At 47.5% G+C, this 12,030-nt stretch overlaps 1 protein-coding gene across 2 annotated transcripts in view; it reads right to left on the reverse strand.

Moving 5' to 3' along the window:
• SLAIN1 (SLAIN motif family member 1) overlaps window positions 1-12,030 on the reverse strand; it is a 247,731-nt gene that overhangs the window by 39,201 nt on the left and 196,500 nt on the right. The window lies entirely within an intron of this gene.

Here is a 12,030-nt window from a genome sequence, read left to right on the forward strand (position 1 = left end):
AATCAATGTTCAGACAGCAGTCAGTAACTACTGATATTGACTGCATTCTGAGCATTCAAATTTCAAAAGCAGATAGGGAAACAATGCAATTTCCAGGAAATATGTTTTCACTGAAACATCCTATTTAACATAGCAAAAAGGAAGCTAAAACATAGGAAAATGCTAGTTTCTTACAGAGAAACAGTTTACTTGTACATGACCCCCTAATGAATGCTTATGTTAAACCCTCTCCAGTGTAACCAAGTTTGAAATTGAAATACTAAAACTTATCGAGACAACCATGTTACTTAAATACTACAAAATCAAAATGTACCGAGTTTGTCGATTTACTTTATTATTATTAAACAGACTTTTTTTTACTTGGGCACCAAAACTCAAACATCATTTGCTAGTACCACAATGTGTAAATTACCTCATAGACCTTAGCAGGTGCCAGAACCGCTTAAGAGAATGACCCTTCCCCAATTTATGAAGGTGGTCTGTTATCCCGCGATAATGATCCCTCCCCTCCGTCTATAAGGCTATATTATGTTCTGTTGAACAGTATTTGAAAAGCAAAATGTTTGCCAATTTCAAGCCCCATTAACATGTTGAAAGCACAAATGGGTCCAAGGCAGACATTTTCTATTTGAGGTTTTCCTATTTAAGTATTCCCATACACCAGGAGATATGAGCGAAGTATGCAGAGCAGATTTTCCTACTTTCCCCAGAATTAATGGTTAATTTGATGGATAACAGAATATGGTACCCAAGGTCGATTGCTATGGAATTGGTGTATTTCGGATTTAATCAATTAAGGCCATTTGGAATCTCTATACAGTGATGTGTTCTTTAGATTGTGATGAGTAATGGCATGGATTGCTGTCTGGGTGGTGTGGATTAGTGACATCAATTCTCCAAAATGTCCGGTGGAGCAGAAGTGAATCACACTCCCTTTGAACATCCCTGTCCAAGACATCACAGAAGTTATATGCCAAGAGCTTTGATCATAATAACACCTCAAAATTACCCGTCCGCCACTGGTTGGTGAAAACTGACGCAAGGCCACTAAGAAATCGCCCGTTGTGTGCATGAAGAGAACAGACTGATTTTATGCATTGCTGTAACTTGCACATTGAAATGTGTACCCCCATAATAACATCACAGGAATTAATGTCACTGTTGCAAAGCAGATGCCTTCTTAATGAAGACTGGATTGTTACTGTTGCATGCGGTCATATCATTGGACAATGCAGCTGGTCATGACCATGAAACCCAAAACTCTTGTTTCTATTGCAAGGTGGTCGATGAGGTGGGTGTACATACGTGATGTTGGATGAATTAGTCTCAAAACCTTTTTACTTCAAATGCATAACTGGCTGTCTCCTCTTTAGAAAATTAACAAGGGGGGTCCTGGGAGTCCCTCTGCCAGACATTAGTCCTGGTTGCGAGAGACTTACCCAGAGTCTTTAGCTCACTATCTTTCACAGAGAAGAAATATCCTAAACATATCAGTCTTTGTCCTGCCCTGGGGCAGTCCAGCACCGAAATGCTATGCTTTGTCTGTGAAAGATAGTGAGCTAAAGACTCTGGGTAAGTCTCTCGTAACCAGGACTAATGTCTGGCAGAGAGACTCCCAGGACCTCCCTTGTCAATTTGCATATTCAAGTAACTTTGGGTCTCACCCTAAGTTACTAGGGGAATCCAGACGTGGACCCCTTGCTCACTATTCTTAGAGAGGCACAGCTCCTCCCTACTGATGAGGTCCGACCAGACCGAAACATGTGTCTGGGGATGCTGTTGGTACTCTTGTTCAGAGGAGAATTGCCTAGCATTTCGGTTCTGGACTGCCCCAGGGCAGGACAAAGACTGATATGTTTGGGATATTTCTTCTCTGTGAAAGATAGTGAGCTAAAGACTCTGGGTAAGTCTCTCGTAACCAGGACTAATGTCTGGCAGAGAGACTCTCAGGACCCCCCCTTGTCAATTTGCATATTCAAGTAACTTTGGGTCTCACCCTAAGTTACTAGGGGAATCCAGACGTGGACCCCTTGCTCACTATTCTTAGAGAGGCACAGCTCCTCCCTACTGATGAGGTCCAACCAGACCGAAACATGTGTCTGGGGATGCTGTTGGTACTCTTGTTCAGAGGAGAATTGCCTAGAATTTCGGGCGCTGGACTGCCCCAAGGCAGGACAAAGACTGATATGTTTGGGATATTTCTTCTCTGTGAAAGATAGTTAGCTAAAGACTCTGGTTAAGTCTCTCGTAACCAGGACTAATGTCTGGCAGAGAGACTCCCAAGACCCTCCCTTGTCAAGTTGTCTCCTCTTTAGGTCACTATGCACGAGTGGCACAAGCATCGCTGTGATGCATGCAGCTGCATGTGTGTGGTCTCATGCAGAAGGAATGCGACCTAGCAGTTCAGGCTGGAATGCCTCCTGAGGTGGGATCAAGCCTGATTTGCATATAGACTTTCCCCATCTGTAATGGTTTTGCATGCAAAGAACGATGGTCTGGAGGGTTGCCCAGAGCAATGCAAGAGGTGAAGATTAATTTGAACCCTTCCAGACATCACCTCTTGTATTTTTCTATAGTCACCCTGAGTGGGATGGTTATGCCCAGTCCTGGGCCCTGTGCCTGCTGGGTCTAGGGATCCAAGCTACTCCTCACTGATGAGGCCCATCAAGGCCAAATCATGTCTGGGGATGATTGTGGTCTCGTGCAGAAAGGATGAGACATTTTGTGTTGGACTGCCCCTTTGGTGGTGGACCAAGCCTGATTTGCATATGTCTTTCCCCTTCTGCTAATTGCTTAGCAGGCAAAGAATGATGGTCTGGAGGTATGCCCAGTGCAATGCCAGAGGTTAGGGTCAATTCATAATCTTCCAGCCATCACCTCTTGTTTTTTGCTACAGTTCTTTTCGTTTCTTTATTGTGAATGTGTGAGAACACACAGTCCATGTGTCCAATAAGAGTGCCATGAGCCATGTGCCATTGTGGTTCTGTACAGCACACTATGACAAACAAAATCCCTTTGAAATTGAGAAGCAGGTCACCTGGCTACATCATGTTTAACTGCCAAAGTTCCCAGGTTTTATAGGAGACTTTAATAAACCCTGCCAACTGAGGAGATTATTTGATTCTCAATGCAAAGGCTGCGTTTGCCACGCCACACCTTCCGCTGACTAGGCGACAGTGTCAAAAGAACCAAATGTTGTGAAGGAAAAATAAAATACTTGAGACACTGTGTAATACCGGTGTAAATATTAATCTAATCATTTAGGAGTTTTGCTCACGTGCATGATGGAATGTACAGAGGTGATGAACTTGGTAGAAATACATTAATTACACACAACTGCAGCATTTAGTCTGCTTGGCCTTACAAGATCCGGGTTCACCATAGAAATTCTTGTCGAGCTTCAGGCACGGCCTACCCGCAATATCCGACTGGGGCACAGGGGCTGCAAGCAATGTTCTAGCGGTACAAAGCCAATGCCTACGAATGAATGAATTGTGTCTTGAATATTTTCCAGAGGTGTAATAATTTAAGGACTTGCATTATTATTACCCAAAGTAATAGTGCTTAATGTGTATACTGCTTGGTCTCCTTTGGGGAGGCTCTGAGGATTTGTAGTTGCCATATAGACACAATGTGAACTTGATGATTTTGTCAAGAAGACCTAAGGACAAGAGGAAACCCTCTGGTGTTGTGTGGCAGCTAGAGCTAATGCGGGGGGTTTCAGGGGTGTGTGGGGGGGGCAGAAGGGGGATGTCTTACGAGAACACATGGCAAAAGATTCTGCTTCAAATAAGTGGAATCGCAGATTCCTGGACGATGCATGTGTGAACATTCTGTTGTATAGTTAGTAAAGATTTGCCATGTCCCTCAACCCCGCATTCTTCCTGAGTGGTGTAGCGGTGTGTGTGTGTGTACACACACATTGGTATTACCATACTTTGGAGGGCCTGACCTTTACTTTCAGAGTGAAAACACTGCCGTGAGGACTGTATATTTTGAGAAAATATCTATAGGGGGATATAGGAGCTAAACTATTCCCCAGAATCCAAGCAGCAAAGAGTAGAACATACTCGCTCCTTCACTAGTAGGTTGTGCGTCAACTAGTCCTGGGCACATCGGTTTATTTATCTCCCTTGGTCTCAGTGCCTTCATCAATAAATATAAGGTATGCTTCCAAGCAGGATGTGCTCCATTGTTGAACATTTAAATTGCCATGGGAATAGATTGAGGTGATTATGTCCACTGTGGCAGTATACAAGGCTAGACCACTCTAAAAGCACTCCTCAATCTCAACATAGGAAGGTCTATGTGCAGGTCTAACAAAGCTTAAAGTGTAAGGGGTCTGGGAATGGGTGGGCATTGCAAAACCAAAGAATAGAGGCACTGGGTTTAGGGCAGCACTGGGAGAGCTAGTGAAAGAGGAGCATGGGTTTGGGGTGAATATATACTTCGAGAAGGGGTGGTTTTGGTTGGTGGAACACGTATTTAAATGTGGAGAAGCTTGCCAAATCTGTTACTCTACCAGGCAGTACTGTTGATCATGCCCAGCACACATTATGGAAATAGCTTCACAACAGATATCAGAGAAGGGAAAGGATCAGGGATGCCAGGTGCTTGCTTGGTACAAAGAGAAATTGGAAAGGAATCCAGTTGTCCAAGCTCTATCTGTAGCCACATACCTTCTGCTCCTCTGTGGTTTGGCTAATGGGGCGGCTTAACAAGAGGGGGAGTGCGTGTTTGTGTAAATTATGGCCAGGGTCTTCAACCTTTGGCTCACCAGGTGAATGACTCCCATGATCCCTCACCATGGACTATGCTAGCAAGGACCGATACTCTACCTAAGAGAAAAAACATTTCTTTACCAGTGCTTACTGTAAAATGGTGTACATCACCATAAGCACCCTTCATATTTGGTGCAATGCCACCATCAAAGGGACAGTCATTCACAGTGAAACTTGTATTTGCCATTTACTGTATTTCCCGTAATTGTTAAATAAACGTTCAAAACATCCTCATACTCACCAGCAAGGTAAACTACCAAGCAAATGAAATGGTACTCGCCCTTCATAAAATCTCCCTGACAATGCAAGTGGACCAGTAGATTTTTGCGAACCCTATTAAACTCTTCTTAAATGCTTGACAGTTTTTTCCAGGCAATGTAAGAACTGTGCCAGTTCTTTGGCTTTCTTGCACTCTGCTCCCCACTCTTTGAGGGAGTGGTGTTATAAGTGAAGTACTGCTCAGCATTTCAAAGACTCCATATTTCTTATTTATTTGTAAGGTTACATAAAGTATATTGTTTCAGTGTTAACGTGTTATTTTTCAGATGGAAGAACGATGTTTTATTTTAGGAAAGTAACTTACGTCACCCTTTATTGGGAGGTTAAGGCTCAACAAGACTATCATTTTTGTTGTCTCGTGTTTTCACCTAAGCAGTTCCAATGTTGATTCAAAGTTCATGGGGGAATCAGTGTCCTATGTCTGGTGCTGTGTCTCAGGTGAGAAAGTAACTACCTGCATTTTATAGGTGCATCTTTTCCTGGCATTTGAATAAACACCACCTGAAGCCCGGTCTGGGCCTAGAGGACCGCAAGGGCCAGTCCGCTGCAACCTAACCCACATGGTAGCGGTTGCTGACCCACAGGTAAGACTCCCATCCTTCATTACTGTGTGTACAATTCTCCTTCTCTTCCTACCGCTGCATACACTTGCCTTCCCGTTCTCCTGCCACTGTGATCATTGTTCCTGCCTTCTTGTACCCCCCCCTGAGCCTATTCTGGATTACTAGCACCTCCTTGTGTTCAGCACTCTCTTTCTCCATCCCCTTCTGCCCTCTTGTAATGAATTAACCCTCTGCTCTGGGGCATTACATCTGTGCTTTTCCAGTGACGTTTTGTGCTCTCTGGTATAAAATCGTGTGCATCTCCATTTTGTGCTGTTTGTGCTCTCTAGTATAAAATCGAAATTAGGTGTGCTTTTACATCTGTATCTCCATTGTTATGCTGTTTCCCTGGTTACTTTGTCTGCCGTTGTCCACTAGGCCCTTTCCCACGCTCTAGGTTCCCACTACACGGTTGCTTTGGTGGTCACTGTGTGCTCACCGGGTTCCCCCTCCCATCTAGCCCGATCTCTGTTGTCCCTGCTTTGTCAATGTAAGCTCTTGTGTCACTTTCCTGCATCTTTTGGTTTCTCCTACTGTGTTCTCCCCCCTTCTTTCTGTGCTTCCTGCGTTGCACAGCTTTGGGGATGTGCCCCCCTCCTCCAACGTTCTGCCACGCACCCTCTACGGTACTCTCGATTTCCCCCATTTTCTTTAACTGCTACTCCATCACCTACCCTATACCTCTCACTAAGTCGGGAAGGAAGAAGTTCAAGAGGGACATCCTGGTTGCTAACCCTGATCTTCCTATCTCTAATACCTATACCAGTGCTTCCTCCTCTCACTGACATCCTCTTTGTCGTTCCCTCGCCGGATCTATGGAGCCCCCTCATATGGTCTAGGCTCACTCTCCTATTTCCTCCTCTCCCATTAATGATGGCACTTGGTGGGAGGTCCTCTTGGCCTTCTTCCACTCCAAGAACATCATTAATGTCTATCTAAACAGCTCAGTCTCGTCCAGGGCTCTCCGTCCAATCTCCTTTTTCATAGGTGTCTCCAACTCCTTATCAACTTCCTCCCTTCTCCCGCTTCCCACACTAGCACCTCTCTGGTGCCTCTACCACCTCCTTTTCTGCCTCCTCTCTGGCCCCTCTGCCATCTCCTTCTTTCTCCTCCTCTCTGGCTACCTTGCCACCACCTGCTATCACCTCTGTCCATTCTAGGGCCCCTATAACACTTCCGCTTGGTGTACCTCTAACCTGTAGCCATCCAGGCAAGTCATTCAAATGTGACAACCTGCTCCACGTTTCCATTTTCAACTCTCGCTCTGCTGTCAAACACTCCTCTGACATCCGCCACCTCCTCGAAGAGCTTGACCTGGATATCTTCACTCTCACTGAAACATGGTTCCCGGCCAGCTCGGTCAATAGTTTTGACACTCTCCTCCCTGATGGTTACAAGATCCTCTCTGTGCACATAACTAACTGACTCAGAGGGGGAGTAGCTCTAATTTTTCCAGAGTGGGGCCCTGCCTCTGTCATTCCTACACAGGCCTACTCCTCTTTTGAATGCCTGCTCTGCAGGCTCTTTATCTCTCCTGGGCACTCGCTTACTGTGGCCACCATCTACAGGCCACATGGCCAAGCTGCCCACTTCCTCTGAGTGGACTGACCTTTCCACAACTCTGCTTGCCTCTACCTCTTTACTGCTCCTCCTCGGAGAACTCAACATCCACATGGATATTTCTGATCCCACCTCTGGGGTCTTCCGAGGTAGATATATAGATATACATATCAATCTATCACTCTCCCTCTCTCTCTTCCCACCTCCCAATCTGGTCCGACACACACTGCCAGGCATGTTCTGGACGTTCTCATCTCCTCAGACATCCCGCTCTCTAACCCTCTCACTACTCCTCTTTCTTGGACAGACCACTTTCTTCTTTCCTTTCTCACCTGACACAGTCTGTCCTCCAGGCAAAGTTCACACCAGCACTGCCACCTACCTTCTTGGTCATTCGGCCCATGAAGCATGTGTCAGTGGATGACTTTGCCTCTACTTGGTCTGCTACTGCTACTCCTGTGGCCGATTTACACTCTGACACAGCCCTCTCTAAGCTGCATCTTGCCATTTCCAACACTCTGGACATTGTTGCCCCTGCAACGAGAATCCGTCTCTAGCCTTCCTCCAAGTGAAACTCTTTGAATGACTCTGACCTCGCTGCCCTTAAAAGCAAGTGCAGGGTGGCTGAGAGGAAGGGGAAGGCTTCAAGTGCATCCTCTGACAAACTGGCCTGCCGCTTGCTCCAAAGGCAATACAGACTCTGTGTCCTATTCAAGAAGAGAGTTCACATGTGCACACATCAGTGTGAGTGAGCTGCCTGCCACTATCCTGCAGCTCCATTGGCTGCTGAGCATCTTTTTCTGATCAATAGGGGATCAGCTTTAGCCGGCCCCCTCACCAAAGGCCCACTCCTAAGGCCCTGGTTTGCTCCCTGTCCGCTTCCGGGACACTAAACTGGTTCCTCCCTGCACCTTAACCACAATGATGCTGCCATCTCACTCCTCCGGACAGCCTTGACATTGTCACCTCGAACTTTGGGTTAGTTCCCTCCTTCTGGAATCACTCTCGCCACCTTTGACTATCACCGTTTTCTGCTAGTTTCTCACATGTTATCATTCTGATGTGCAGCGCTTCTTAAACCCTTTGCTAACATCTGAATACTTGATTGGAAACGTGATGGGCCAATCAATGGCTGCGAAACCTCCAGGTATGCCACAATCGCCAGGTGGGCAGGTGTGTGACACTCCTACCCATTCTCTTACTGTGGCTACCATCTACTGGCCTTCTGGTCAAATCACTGAATTTCTCTGAGTGGGCAGACCTCTCCTCCTGCCTACTGGCCTCTACAACTCAACTCCTCCTCATCCTCCGTCACCTCAATATCCATTTAGACTCTCTTTGTTCCTCCTCTTTACTTTTGTGACCTCTGCGACTCCCTCTCCCTGTCCATCCTCCCATCTGGCCCGACTCACTCTGTAGGGCACACACTCTGTCTTGATCTCCTCTGACTTCCCCCTTTCCATCCCTCTGACCACTCCTCTCTCCTGGAGCGATCATTCCCTCCTCTCCTCTCATCTCATCTCATCTCTCCCTCTCTACACCCTCTACCCCAAGCCAAGCCCCAAACATTGCCACCTACCTTCTCGGACATCCGGCCCATGAAGCATGTGTCAGTTGAGGCTTTCACCGTCACCTTCTCTCCCACTTTCACCTCTGGCTGACTCACATCCTGACACAGCCCTGTGTCTGCTCTACTCTTCTATTTCTGATACTCTTGATGCTCTTGCGCCTGTCATGAGGCTCTGTTTAAGTCCAAAGCCAAGTGAAATTCCTGATATGACTCCGACCTAGCTAGACGTAAACATAAGTGTAGGGCAGCTGAGAGGAAATGGAGGGCTTCTTGTTCATCCTTTGACAAACTGGCCTGTCGCCTGCTCCAAAGGCAATACCGACTCTGTCCTCACCAAGAAGAGAGTCCACATTCAAGCCAGTCTCTCTGTGGTGTCTAACAATTCGGCCGAACTCTTTAAAATCTGCAAGGAGCTGACCAACACTGTCGCAGTCTCGACCCCTCCTGTTGCCTCCAAGACTCGTTGCAATGCCCTTGCCTTGCACTTGATCTAAAAAAAAAAAACATCCTGTCCACACTCTCCTCCCCACCCCCTCTTCTCTGTCTGTGCTTGCTGACCCTCCTTCAGCCAACCCCACCCTCCTTCTCGTCCTTTCCTCTTTCCTCCCCTGGTGAGGTCGCTAGACAAGTCCGATCTATGAAAGCCTTGTCAAAACAGGCTCATTCCTGTTCCTCTAAAACAATCAAGGACCACATTGATACCCTTGCTTCGGCCCTTGCCAAATTTTGCAACATCTCCTTGGCCTCAGGATCCTTTCCCACCCCTCTTTGACACACTCCCTTGTGCATCCTCTTCTTAAGAAACCCACAGCTGATCCTTCCTGTCCGGTTAACCATCGCCCAATTTCCATTACTCCCTTTCTGTGCAAACTCCTGGAAAAGCTGCCCATCTCTCAACTTAACCTTCATTCCGATTCTGCTGGCTGTCTCCCTGACCACCAGTCTGGCTTCATTGCTGCCAGAAGCACGGAAATGCTCTCCTGAACATCTGAAAATCTGCTCTCCAAACTTGACTAACATTCCCTCTGTCCTCATCCTACTCCATCTCTCTTCTGCCTCTGACGCGGTCAACCATACCATCCTGCTCAAACGTCTGTGATAACCTGGGTATCACCGATCGGGCTCTTGCCTGGCGGACCCCTTTCCTCTCTGATCGACCCTCCCAGGTCCAACTTGTGTCCTTCCCATCATCCATCTCCCTCTCTACCTGTGGTGTTCCCCAGGGGTCTAACCTCTCGCCCTGACTTTTCAAGCAATACCTAGCAACTCTCTTCCCCTGCATTGCCATTTTCTGCTCAAATTTCCAGTGCTACGCTTCTGCCCTCAGCCACCTCCTCTCATCTCCGATTGCCTAACTGCCATTCATGATTGGTGTGCCGCCAACAATCTTTGTCTGAATGCCAGCAAGACAAATTCTCCTCATCGGCAAACCATCACCATTCTTTCCCCCCCAACTCTGTGGCCGGCCTCCTTTGGCCCTCCTCCTACCCCCACCTGCATGGCCAAGAACCTCTGGGTCATCTTTGACTCCACACTTTCCTTCTCTGCACAGATTTCTGATGTCTCTAAAAAGTCAAACTTCCTACTGCACCTCCTCAGGTACTCTGCCTTTCCTCTCCTGCCCCCAGAAGCTCACTGTCTCTCAAGCTCTGGTTCTCTCTAGGTTGGACTATTTTAACAGCCTCTTTATAAATCTACCTGCCTCTGCCCTCCTCCCTCTGCAACTAATCCTGAACAGGACTGCCACACTTGTCCTTGGCCTCAAGCCCTGGGATTGTATCTCCAGCTCTGAAATCTCCCCATTGGCTCCCAGTGGATGCAAGGATTACATTCAAAACCTTCTGCATTGTCCACAAAGCGTTCTGGGGCCTGGGTCCAAAATACCTTCAGCTATCTCTCCGCAAATACCTCGCCTCTCGAGCTTTTCGCTCCTCTAACTCTCAGGGTCAGTCGTTTTTCAAAGAAACAAGCTGGGGGTAGATCTTTGTCTTCAGCTGGGGCCTCCCTCTGGAACAGCCTCCCTGACACTCAAACTTGAGAACCATCTCTGGTTCCGGAAGCACCTCAAGAGCTTCCTCTTTGCTTCTGCCTTCGCTGATCTGTTCTCTAGCGTCACTGTGCACCTTGCCACCCTCTGTCCTCCGTGCCCAGGTACCTGCTCACCCAGCCACCCTCCCGCAGTGCCTTCGGGCCACCCCTTGCAATGGGGTCTGCATCTGTACCAGTACAGTCCCCCCTTTTTCTTCCTACACTTAACAGACCTATCGTGTCTGCTGCCTTAGACCCAGCACTTGCCACTTGCTGGCTGCACTACCATTGTTCTGTTGCCTCATTTATTTATTATTTATCCATTTCTCCTTTGCTCTGCACTTTCCACTTCTCCTTTCCATGCACTTTTCCCCTCTCCCTCTCCCATGCACTTGCACATTCTCAATGTCACTGGGCCTAGTAAGATCATTGTTTTGTTCTCCCCTGTTCCCCTCCCTTGCCTTGTCGTGCTCTGAAACACTTGTGTACGAGCGCAATAGAAATAAAATATCAATTCACATCCAAGTCTGTGTCTCTGCAGCCTCCAACAACATGGCTGAACTAAAATCTGCATGGAGCTGGCCAATCTTTCTGCAGTCTCCACCTCCGATGTTCCCTCCCAGTCCCTTTGTACGGTCCGGCTTCTCACTTCACTGCTAAAACTCAGGACATCTAGTCCTCGCTATACTCTTCCTCTCCTACTACTCTCGGACCCCCTCTGGCCGCCTCTCCCTCTCCTTTGTCCTCTTTCTCTCCGATAACACCCGACAAGGTTTCAGGAAAAGTCTGATCTATGAAAGTGTCATCCAAACAGGTGCTCCCGTGCTCCTCTAGAACAATCAGGCACCACATTCACAGTCTCACTCCAGCCTTGGCCGATTTCTCCAATCAGCCCTTCACCACTGGAGCTTTCCCCTCTCTCCTCAAGCACTCCCTTGTGCAGCCTCTCCTTAAAAATCCTTCTGCAGATCCTACCTGTCGCCCAATCTCCATCACTCCTTTCCTGGGCAAATTTCTGGAAAAGCTGTCCATCTCGCAGCTTACTCTTCACACTGAAACTATTGGTTGTCTCCATGACAACCAGTCTGGCTTCAGAGCAGCCAGAGCACGGAAAATGCTCTCTTGATCACCTGTGAAGACCTGCTCTCCAATCTCGATTCCAGTTCCCCTTCTGTCCTCATCCTTCTTAACCTTTCCTCGGCCTTGGACA

This window comes from Ambystoma mexicanum, chromosome 7q, assembly GCF_040938575.1.
Source record: "Ambystoma mexicanum isolate Mex_15411 chromosome 7q, UKY_AmexF1_1, whole genome shotgun sequence".
Lineage (NCBI taxonomy): Eukaryota > Metazoa > Chordata > Amphibia > Caudata > Ambystomatidae > Ambystoma > Ambystoma mexicanum.